The sequence below is a fragment of the Pistacia vera genome, unplaced genomic scaffold (genome assembly GCF_008641045.1).
Source record: "Pistacia vera cultivar Batoury unplaced genomic scaffold, PisVer_v2 Contig817, whole genome shotgun sequence".
NCBI classification, from domain to species: Eukaryota; Viridiplantae; Streptophyta; class Magnoliopsida; order Sapindales; family Anacardiaceae; genus Pistacia; species Pistacia vera.
Genome location: NW_022196687.1, coordinates 112,192 through 124,570, shown reverse-complemented (window position 1 = coordinate 124,570; position 12,379 = coordinate 112,192). Strand labels below are relative to the sequence as shown.

Sequence of the window (12,379 nt, the reverse complement as noted above, 5' to 3'; positions counted from 1 at the left end):
CTGCTCAACCCTGAATGTGTTTCTGGCAGGTTAAACCACCATTGATGACTAAAATTGAAGTATATAGGACTCTAAAACATATAATCTCATTGATATGGAATCAACTCAGAGAACAATTCCAAAAATCCAGCTAGAAGTGTGATACAAGCCATATAATTTACCAATAGGTGAAAGATTTGTACATATGGGAAAGTTTGATGATCATGCAGATCAATTATTCAACACAATTATTGTATAAATATAACAATAATTTCTTTCTATTGTTGTTAGTCAGTGATGGACCACAAACGGCTGACTTTAGCATCCTGGAAACTGACAGGAAACTTCGTTATGCTGAAAGTATTGGTTCCATTATTGGTCTATGTCCCACTTTCCACTAAGTTAAGGAGATACTTTAGCAAATAAAAGCCAAACTGATAAACATTGCAATATCTACCAAATCCAACAAAATCAAAACAGAAGTGGAAAAGACAGCACATTTTGAACCTTAAATAACATTATAAGTTAATTTTGACTCGTGCAATTATCATCTTACCCTTCGCTTTTTATGTCACATTTTTACCCCACCTAGCCACCACCACCACCCACCAAACCCACTCGACCATCGTTCAAGCCTGATTTGGCCTGAATCCGACACCAATTGACCAATCTAACACCACCATCAGGATCCTCTCATCTCCGTCTCCAAAACACCTCTCATCTCCAACCGCGCGCTGCCGCCGTTCGTCAACCACCGTAATTTTTTTGTTCGCATACTTTAAGAAAATTCTAGTTGCTCCCAACGTCGGAAATCAACCCCATTACTACCAATAGCTTCATAAGCATCCCACCTCAAAAACCCCCAAAAGCCCCGATCCTAGTTGCCCCTTGTTTGTTGTTCGTCACTTCCCTTAGGGTTTTGTGATTTTAGTGAAAATTAAGGTTTAATTGGAGGTCGATTCAGGGTTTTACAAGGAGTTTGTGGGTGTGTGACTGATTGGAGGTTGATTGTGCTTGTTTTCAAAGTGTTTTTTTTTTTTTTCCATTTTTTGCGTGGGGTTGGATTGATTTTGGGTGGGTTTGGAATGGAGTGGTGGTTTGGTCACGAATTGTAACAGGTGGTGGTCGGCAATCGAGAGGCAACGGTGGTCAATGCTAGTAGAGGTTTTGTTCAGAAGGAAGTGGAGAGGCTAATAGTGGTGAGTGGCGAGATTTTGGAGCCGATAAACCATTGGAATCAAGCCTAATAGGTTGCGACTTGGAGCTGGAAGTGGAGGGGTTTTGGAGAGGGAGAACTGCTAGAATTGGAATCGGAAGTAGAGGGTTGTTGGAGAGGGAGATGAGAGGATCCCGATGGTGGTATTGGATTGGTCCGCCAGAATCAAGCCAGATCGGGCCTGAACAACGATCGAGTGGGTTTAGTGGGTGGTAGTGGTGGTGGTGGTGGCGTCGTGATGGTGATGGTGGTTGGGTAAGGTGAAAATGTGGAATAAAAAGTGAAAGGTAGGATGGTAATTGCATAAGTCAAAATTCAAAATTAACTTCAGTGTTAGTTTAAAGATGGGAATCTAGAATATATGGAATGGAGGGNTGTGCCTTAATTAGTTTCAAAAAATTTACAATTCATACAATAGGAAGAAGAGGAGACAGACCTTTGGAATCTAGCTTCCTTTCCTTCTTTCTAACTTCATCTCCAAGTTCGCACTTATCCAAAGCCTATACCCATTTAAATAAATTTTACCAAACCAAATCTTTAATTGCAAAATCTGAAAACATTGAATGTCAGATATATGAGGAAAAACTGCCTACTATAATCAAATATAAAAGCAACCCACCTCCCAAATTTGCTCATTTGTGTAATCTTCAAGAGGGTCCAGGTTGCTTCGCACAGTTCCTTCAAACATGGTTGGATCTTGAGGAATGATGCTCAGTCTTGACTGTAAATCATGCAGCCCAATTGATGAGATATCGATGCCATCTATCATAATCTGACTGGCTGCAGGCCCACCAATCCGGAAAACTGTTTGAATGAGTGTTGATTTACCACTTCCTGTTCTCCCTACAATGCCAGTTTTCATTCCTCCCGAAAAACTGCAAGTCAGACCTCGTAACACAAGTGGCAACTGCGAGGCATAGCGGACCTACACCCAAGCCATAACAATTCATCAAGAAAATATCACTAAAGAATGAGAGAACAGAAGTAAAAAACCAATAGAATTACCTGCAGATCACGAATGTAAATTTCTCCAAGTGATGGCCAACAACTGTGATGGCCAACAACAGTAAGGCCGGCTTTCTTCTATAACAAGAGGTGGCTCACTAGGAGTACAAGTGCATTGAAGTATTCTCTCGACTGAAATGATCTTGTTCTCTAGAGTGCATAGATTGTATATGACATAAAATTGTAATGAGTTTAGAGTGAGTCCATAAGTCACAGCCACGCCCGCAATTGCTTTAAAGAAGGAAAAGAAAAAAAAGGTTTGTTAAATGCTCCTTTAATAATTAATGTCTACATGAAAACAGATAGCAATAACATTTGTGAAACAAATACCTGGATCAATAACACCCTTTGGAATAGAAATTAGGAAAATCAAAGAAAACCCAAACGTTATAGAAGATAACATATTCAGGCGGAAGCACAGCCATTGGATTGCAGCAGCAGCCTGGAAATTAGGCCGAGAATATCCATCCATCAGTTTCATATTCGTGTCTTGGAACCTTGCTTCTTGATCAAAGCTCCTGATAGTTGTTGACCCTGAAATTGTTTCAGCAAAATGCTGTATCACTGGAGCTTTACAGACTCCAACCAACTGTGAAAGTTCTCGTGCCGAAGGTAAGTAATATTGCTGCAAAATTATAACACTATCAGAAATCACCCTTCAGAAAATGTTAAACAATATGATAATGAGTGCAGTTAACATAATCACATTATGTTAACTCTTCTCTAGAATGTCGAAAATTCTGTAACTTAGAAAATAACTTTACAAGCAATTACCACTTGATGCAAGATCTAGAACATCTAAAATTCTCGTGGAAAAACTAAAACAAAACAAAAGACAATACAAAAAACCTGAGGTAATACTAAAGATCATATAGGAGATTTGATGTGAAGCCATAATTTGGTGTAACTTAGAAGAGTAGCCGTGGACACGGATTACCTGATACCAAATGCTGCTGCAATGACAGGGGTAAAAACAAGAAAAACCTGCCAAGCAACCTGAGACATCACAATAATGATTCCTAGAAGCTGGACAATCAAGAACGCAAGAGACCCAACTAGAGACGGAATTTTCAAATCAACAGCACTTTGATCGGTAGAAGCCTATACAAGCAAAAGCATACAAATTATATTTGGTATAATATTGGAATTAACAACATTCAGTAAGAAAACACAGAAAAATGTTACTCTGTTGGCAACAGAGAAGAGAACTTGAAAAGCAAATATTCCCATGTTAAGTCACCTGATGTCACAAAGATAGATATATATCAGCTTATGCTGTTTAGTATTCGTCCACTCAGGGTAGCATCAAAGAAGGACATGGGGGCACGGAAGATACACAGATGCATTTTATTAAAGAGAATACTGGCAGTTTTGTATCCAGCCGTTGCAAGAAGTGTGGCTCTGCAAAGTATGCAAAAGGAACTCCCAATAGCCAAAGCTACATAGACAGTAATTAGTGTAAAGCCCCCAACAGGTTGTTTTCATCCTCGGACACAGGAGTTGCCAAAGCCATCCAATAATTGCTGCCTATTTGAAAGGCCTGAAAGAGAATCTGTGCCAACAATATAAATGGTACAAGGACTTCTCCATATGCTGTGGTGATGTACTTCCAGTACACCCAAAACCCAACTCTACCTTTTCTCTCTCTTCTTCTTGCACAAGCTGCCCTTTTGCCTCTGCTACTTCCTCTGCTTTATCATTCTGAATATCTTTATGTTCTTCTTTATTAACAACACCATTACTACTTTTGCCACAATTTTCTTCGCTAATATTTACATTTGCTGAAACTGGCCCACCATCGATGGACTCCAAAGCTGACAAAGCTTGCTTATGTGCACCCATAAGTTCCATAAAGTCNCTGGCATGCCAAAGCAAGGTAAGCGATCGATTCTATCGATTCTCTTTCCCAAAGTCAAATGCTACTGTACTGAGCCAAAGCTTCATGCCCTTCTTGAATTGCAATCATTGAGTTCAGATTCAGAGCTGACTGAATGGCTTCATCTTAATGAATAGAAGAATTCCCTCTTAGGGTTGGTTAAGGGGGAACTTCTGCCAATTCCATGACTTGACTGACTTCAGACTGGAATGAACCATCCAATAAATCTTTCGGCCTAAGTAAGGTCTAACTTGCTTTCTCCCGGGATTCTCTTATATAACCAACCAAGCCAAGGGCCCAGCTATTCGATTCGAGCTATAGAGAAAGGCCCAATTAGACCAAGGATCAGATAGGCAACTGAGTTTCAGTTTAAAAAAGGGAAAAAATCTCACTAGAACGAGGTTCAGTTCAAATCGGGTGGAAGAGAGCGGTTTAGTGGGGGAGTCCATTGCATCAAGAGTATAGAGATTGATTGGGCCCAAGGACCTTTTTAGCAAACCAGGAATATAGTGAACAAAGAGGTATCTAAGTTGCTCCTTTCTTCAAGCTTGGCGAGGGGGAGGGGCGTACGGACCACTCCATTCGAAGTGTCACAAAAGGCTGTTGCACCCCGGCAGCAAAGCGAACCACCGGAACTAAAGTCACGATTGCAGGCCTTCACCATTCTTTGTGTTGGCTAGCGCGCGGGGCTCCCCGTACACCTTAATAATAATAATTGAATAATTTCATTCGATCGAGTAATGGCTCCCGCTATATGGAAAATCGAGCTAGAACCGTACTTTCTTCCCGCACCTTCTATATTACCGAACACTGACTGAATCGAGATGAAAAAAAGGGGCTCAAGCGATCGTTCCTCTCCCGTCTGGGAAAGAAATTTCCTTCATATTCTTCCTGTCTTAGCCAATTGGCAGACTGAAGGGAAAGGGAGATGAGCTAGCTAGAAAAGAAAGCCTTCTAGCCTGACTCACTAGTTATGGGCTTCTCTCGCTTCCCTCTCTTTATCTTTCTAGTCGATGAAGCTTCTCGCTTTCGTATTTGCGCTTCTAATAGAAGAATTTTCTGATAGAAAGTCGAATCTCCTTTCTCTTAGCTATGAAAGAAGCAGTAATATTGAATTCCTTGGAAAGGATCCTCTTCCCTCATTGAATCAAGTCTACTTCTACATACAGAGTGAAGAGAGCTGTATTGGTATTGGAGAGGTCTGCCCTTGCCTCGATGTCTCAAAAAGGCAGTCAAGGGGATGGCAAAAAGAAAGGCAAAGTGTGGTTGTAAATCACCAGAAGATAAAAAAACCGTTAAAGTGTGAACATTGTGGTCGCTCCCGTAATACAAAGGAGACTTGTTGGGAGCCTTTTTTACCGTGACCTTCCAAGTTTCAGAATTATTTGAAATGTAATCTAGTAGTCGTTCTGGCCAAATTTCATTCTCTTAGCGTTACACCAATGAACAAAAAAGGAACAACTTAAACAAGGAGTTTCTAAATAGAATCGAAGTTTTAGATAAAGGATCTCTTACTCTAGATGTACTCGAAAAAAGGACTAAATTGTGTAATGATTAGACTAAAAAAGAAGACTTACCTAAAATATATGATCCTTTCTTGCATGGACCTTATCGTGGAAGACCATTTGCCATTGGTGGCATGGAAAGGCGCTCCACACGAAAAAGAAAATAAAGTGGGCAAGACGCCAAGCAAAGACCTTGACGCCCGTGCCTGAGTGAAAAGTTTGGTAGAATTCCTTTTTCTCATTTGGTAGCGTGAACAACCACAATCCCTGTGATCGTACCTTCTCTTGAGTTTAGTTCCATAGAATGAATCTTCTAATTAGTTAGCTTGCCAGGTTTAAGAATTCCTCCCGGTCAAGGGTCAGCGGTCGCCCTGTCACAATTCATCCCTTACAGAGAGTGGGGTTGTCCCAGAGGAGATAATTGAGTTGATAGCCACTTTGCACTCAATCCATCTCGATCTTCCTTATCTAACAATGATTCACTTAATATAAGACTTAAGAGCAGCGTGACTCAATCCATATCTCTGAAATCACGTATGTTGAACCGGTTCATAGCTCTTGTCAATGCCTTCCTTAACAAAGTTCTAGGATCGGATCGGGTCCCAAGATGAATGAAAATGAACTGAAGCTGAGCAATATGGTTTTCACACAGAAGAGAAGATAAAGGAAGGGCACCGCTCCAACGGTAGAAGGGCTTAGCGATTAGAGAAGCGAAGCAGGCTTACTGATAGAAAGATAGAAACCGAAAGAAGGATTACGTCCGAGACGGGTTAGGGTTAAAGCCAAGGCAATTCGCCAACCAAGAACAAAATAAAACACGACAGGAGATCGAGCCACAAACAGGACAAATCGCAGAAGCAGTTCTAATCTAAGACACTCGACCAGGAGCTTCTACGCAGATTAGACACCCACCTAGCCTACCAGGTTCCCAGTTCCAAAAAAAAGGGGGCTTTGTCTGCTATCTTGCTCTGAGTAGAGTAGGGTCGGCCAGCATGCTAGGCATTCACCAAGCTCCAAGAAGAACTGGCAGATGTTGAGAAAGCAGTGAGAGGAACTGACTCAAAGCTTTGATTCTCGGATGGCGGAGTAGGAAATCGATCGGAGAGGCTATATTGTGAGTAGGGAAATGGTATGCTTTTGTCGAATATTGTCTAAGTAATAGGAAGAATCCAACTCATCTAAGGTAGCTACGAGTGAGCCTTCGGTGAGTCGTTTTTCCTTTATGGTAGTAAGCACAGGAACAGCAAAAGACTCCTTGGGTCGGTCAGTCGGTACAAATTTCAGATGTACCCTTGCTCCTGGGATTCGACTTTCCTTCTGAGGATGGAGAGAAGGCGCAGCTAGTCTTTCTCTGAGTCCTGTGAACGACTACTAGTAGTTGAATAATCCCAGTAGTGGTCCTCTTGCCTAGCGGAGTCAACCCTTAATGGGAAATGATAGGCAGACCAAAGATTGCACATCGCAGTCTAAGCGTGCTTGCTTTGCGCACCGGCACAACAGAATTCGAATCCGCTGGTGAACTAATTTCCGAGGAATGACCAAGTGCGATAAAGAGCAAGCGAAAACCAGCCCTTGGAGACAAAGGATGTCAGAAGCGAAGTGAAACTATGAACAGACGACTCGATCCTGGACCTCTTATTATTATATGAAAGAGCGAAGGCTCGAAAGATGAAAAGTGGGATGGATGAGGTTTTTTCCTGGTTCACTCAAAAACGACGATCTTTGCAGTAATCAAAAAACGACCTGGCTGAACGAACTGGGAACGACATAGATCAAAGGTATGAAGCGAGCAAAGAAAGTCAAGGATAGGTGAAAGAAGTGAAACTTAAAAAAAAAAAAAAGAAGGAAAGGAAGCAAAAAGAAAAGGATAATGAAAGCACCGAGCCACCTTCCCGAAATCCAGGGAGGTGTTCTTGAAGACATGGCGGGCTCCAAGCTACACCCTTCTCTGTACTAAATCATAGATCTTCCAGAAAAGACAAAAGTGAATGAGCTCGCTCGGTTCGCGTCTGATCCTCCATTTTTTTCTTTCTCATAGACTGATGCAGAAAAGAAGTCACTTAAGGAAACATCCGGTGAATTCGCGACACTCCAGTACGGGCGGTCGAGTTACTGAGCAATTTCTAACATCTGTAACATAGTCCACTGTTGGTGGAAGCCAATTATCACCAGCATTCATAAAGATCCTAATTGAGAATTCCACTCCCCTCTGCTTTATCTACTACTTTCTATTCAATTGGATTCAAAGCTGGATAGCAGGAGTAGAGCTACTCAGCTAAAGCAGCATCAACTTCGGGCTACAGATAAGAAGAAGGCATTCCGCTAGGGAAATGAAAAAAAAAAAGTATGACATAATTCTGGCTCTAATCTAAGTCTAAGTAAGCTTGGCTTTTGGATCTCACAAGAAGGATGGAAAGTCGTGGAATTGATCGAAGTTAGCCAAGTTATCTTAGCCGAGGTGACTCGAGAAAGCTTGAAAGGGAGTTCCGAGAGCCCTTAAGCTTCAAGCCTTCTTCTTTCCAAAACTAAACTCCAGACGACTTCTTTCCTACTGCCAATCCAGACAAGGGAAAGGCGACTACTAGGCAAAAGACCTCTCTTTCCTCATTGCTAGATTTAGCGGAGTTCTGTCTTCCTTCGCCTATTGAGAGAGCAAGAAAGAGCATTTTCCCGTGAGGCAGATGAAGAAGAAAGGAAGGATAACTGCGCTTTCCAAAGAAAAGAATCCCTACCTCAGCAAGAAAAAAGGAGAGCGATGATGAACTTGAACCAACACCACAAATGGCGAAGTGAGCAGCACCCATAGCGTAAGATAAAAACCGATAAGCAAAGCAAGCAGCAGGAGCAAGGGTGGGTGCATAAGTAGATCCAGCACCCTGACGTTTCTCCACCAGTCGCAGATCGAGTTTGCCAACTGCACTCGATTCTCAAATATGCCACTAGCTGTGGGGTACAGAGCACGCGCAATCTGTACTCTTTGCTTCTGTCCCCCACTCAAATTGATTCCCCTCTCACCTATAACTGTCTGATCACCAAAAGGAAGGATTTCTAAGTCCTTCTTAAGGCAACATGCTTCAAGAACTCTGTCATACCTTTCTCTGTCCATCTCCTTACCAAACAAGATGTTGTCTTCAGTGTTGCCACTCTGTATCCACGGTGACTGAGCAACATAAGCCTTTGTACCACACAGTTTAAGATTACCAAATATCTTGGGTACTTCTCCCAAGATACAGGAAAGTAAGCTAGATTTACCCGAGCCAACAGTACCACAAACTGCAACTTGCATGCCATGAAACACTTTCAAGTTGATGTCTCTTAGCGTTTGATTTGGGGAAGAAACATCCCAGGAGAAGTTCGTACCAGCCTTATCAATTACTTTATCAGAACTACCAATTGGCTGCTTCTCCATAACATCTGCCTTCAAGTCTTCAAGACTTAGGAAAGATGCAATTCTATCAAGCGAAACTTTAGTCTGAATTGTAGTTGAAATTGTGTCAGGACGATTTTGGATAGGCTGCTGAAGAATCCTTAACGTTGCAAGCGCAGATAATATCTTGGCCGACTCAAGTGGAATTCCTAAAAGCATACAAGCACCAAATGTGGCCACAGACACGAAAGTAGGGGCACCCCAGAAGACAAAACTGGTCATGGCAGAGGTGTAAAGATATTTTTTTCAACCATCCTGCCCCATTCATTCTAAGTTCAACTATTTTTTACAAAAACTTCATCTCCCATCCCTGAAGTTTAAGAATTTTCATGTTCCTTAGAATCTTAGAAGTTGCCTTCATCCTCGTATCTTTTGATTCCATCAACTTTACTTGGAACCTGTTTTGCAATCTCCCCAAAGGAAAATTCGGTACCATAGCAGTTATTATTGCCAAAAAAGTTGCAATCGATGCAAGCCCAAGATTTATATACAATATAAACAAGGCTAAACCCACTTGCATAGGCACAATCCATGGATCGTGCATTGACCAACTGAAATCACCTACTCTTTCAGCATCAACTGTCATGAAATTTATTATTTCCCCAACTAGTGCACTCCTGCTTCGCTTGACAAGAAAGTGTCAAACCCTTATTGTACACCATCGCCATAAGAACTGCTCGGATCCTAATTCCAACCTGCTGCAACCGAAAGAAATAGTGTACCTCGGAGAAGTTCTCCACAAGTTTTGCAACAAAAAAAAAAAAAAAAACAAAAACCAAGACATACCCCTCAGTTTTAAATTCCCGCCTCCCAGTGAGGTATTGCACAAAAGTGCCAATGAGATATGGGCCAACATATGTGGCCATTGTGCATAAAAGGACAAGGAAACCTGTTAACAGAATTTCCTTCCATGCTGATAAGATCAATACCTTCGCCAGTTTTAGTGTGGTAACTCTACTCCCCACACCGCCATCTACTTCAAGCTTACTTCTAAAAATTGGAAAAGCCTTAACTACACTATCATGCCTATCCAACTGAGGCACATCCTCAAGGTCTAATGTTTTCTTATAGCCGACAGCAATCAAGGAACCCATCCAAGAGAAAGTAAAAAGACTTAATAGACCAGCACTCGAATAAGGGGTCACATTATCAGTCCCCGTGGACTTGATTCTTGACCCTACATTAGCACTTACATTTGAATTACCATTTAAAAGAGATTCTTGAAGAAGGGTACCTTCACCCTCACTTTTCTTAAAAAAACTCCCCATAACAGAAAACCAACCCACTTATAACAGAGACAACATCATATACTAAATACTGAATAGGTAAAGACACAAGGTTTCTGTAAAGAACAATGTTAATAACAAGAGATTGCCATGTAAGAACCCCACCAAACTCTCAATAAAAATGCAAACTTTTGTCCACCTGAATAAAAAAATTGGGTATGCAAATATGCACAAATTGCACCCCAACCAAGCGCTTTCACCACTAAATCCAAAAGGGTCATCACTTTATCATCAGACCAACCATTTCTTTGCCAATAGAAGTAACCCAACAAACACAACACAAGATTAAGCACCGAAACGCTTAAACAACCCTCCAAAGTTTTCTTATAACACAAAACCCCCCTTTTCTTAAACCTATCCTTTGACTCTTCAGTTCTATGACTAACACTCTCTCTCAGTTTCTTCCAAACCCACGAGAATAACAAAACTAGTAACAGAACTGAGTGTAATGAAGCAGAAAACCCCCGTGAGAAAATGGGTTTGAGAAGAAACCCAGTACTTGAATACATTATTGAATATAAGTGTGGAAAGAAAGTCAACGAAACATGCTAGGTTGAATCAAAAAGCTCCATTTCTCAAGTTCGAACACTTACGATTCGATTTTTATGTATAGATATAAATATATAATGTATTGACGAGAAAATTTAGTTGCCCAGTCATCCTAAGTTTCTATTTAAGAAAATGGCCTTGAAACTATTCATCATTTTTTTTTTAATTTAGAGAAGATGATGTGGCATAGTTAGGATTAATTAAACACGTAAAATGGGTTAAAATGAAAAGATTAAAACATATGTGGGTAGAATCAGAAATAATGAAAGTTTTTAAAATTTGAAATTTCGCAAAACAAGCCCCACTAACTATTCACCTCGCTTAATCGAAATTCATCAGTTCAAAAAGCAATTTCTTGAACGAAAGGGAGANTTGTTTGGCATCTATGCCCCCTGCCCTCCAAACAGTATGGGAGCCTTTCAGCTCGTACTGCTCACACTCCTAGATCTTCACGGCACCTCCTCCACCATAGTGTGAGCTGGGAGCAGCTCTAAAAAGCAAGGCCTACTTCAAAATTCGCTTTCAACAACACAAGACCACAAAAAAAGTCAACTATGGTTGCCCACTGATCTGATCATAGGTGAAATCCAATCCCTTCGCTTCGCGCCAGGCTTGGAAACCGTAAGTCAGGCTCCTTTCGCCTCTCGGAAGCGAGAAAGCGAGCAGCAAGCTGAAAAAAGGGAAAAGTGGTTTTATAAAGCAAAATAAGCTAAGGGGGCTGGCTAGGAATCGCAAGAATTGAGAAGGGTGGGAAAGACAGGTTCGGAAATGGCCGGATTAGCAGGAGGAAGGTCTTGAAGAGCCTGAAACAAAGAAAGGTGTACATAAAAAAAGAGGCTGGTTATGGCCTTTACTTGATAGGACTCCTTTCCCATCTATCTTGACCGGGAAGAGGGGATAAAAAACCTTGCTAACGCCCTGCCCACCCTTCTGGATCCCTCATATTTAGGATTCCAGGCTTCCCGGACTCGTAATAGACGGCTAAGAACAAGAAGAGGTTCAGTAGTCTCTGCCGTTGCAGGTCCTTCTCCTTCCGCTGAGACGGCCTTCTTTTTTTGTTTGTTCACCGCGGCACGAAATCATGAAGAAGCTGGAATAACTCAGAAAGAGAGTGGCGCCTAGCCGTTGAGAGCGTCTGTTGTCTTTGTAGAGGAACAGTACGATCTTGGACTGGCCCCCTTCGCATGGCCTAGAAAGAAAAAGAAGTCCATGCTACTATAAGGCCTCTAAACTCCTCCCTCAGGACACTGTTGCCTTGCCCATGGGGACAGGGTAGCCCCGACTTCCATAGGTCCTTGGTTCGACCTCCTAATGAGAATTGAGGTCCTTGCGCGGGCGTCTCATCCCTAAGACTTGCTTGCTCTGTATGGAGTGCCCCGTGGTTCCTCGAGTGCCAGCCGCAGAGAGGAATGCCATCAACTAGGGCGCTATTGGCCACTAACCACTCGCTCACCGGCCGCTCGGGCTCCGCGTTTCAAGTTCGTTATCCTAACCGTCTCCTCTGCTCCACCGGGAGCNTGTTTTCTTTCTCGATTA

General features: G+C 41.9%; 1 pseudogene; it reads right to left on the bottom strand.

Annotated features, from left to right (window-relative positions):
* Positions 1 to 1,602: 1,602 nt before the first annotated feature.
* LOC116117522 lies at positions 1,603 to 10,803 on the bottom strand (annotated as a pseudogene).
* Positions 10,804 to 12,379: the final 1,576 nt, after the last annotated feature.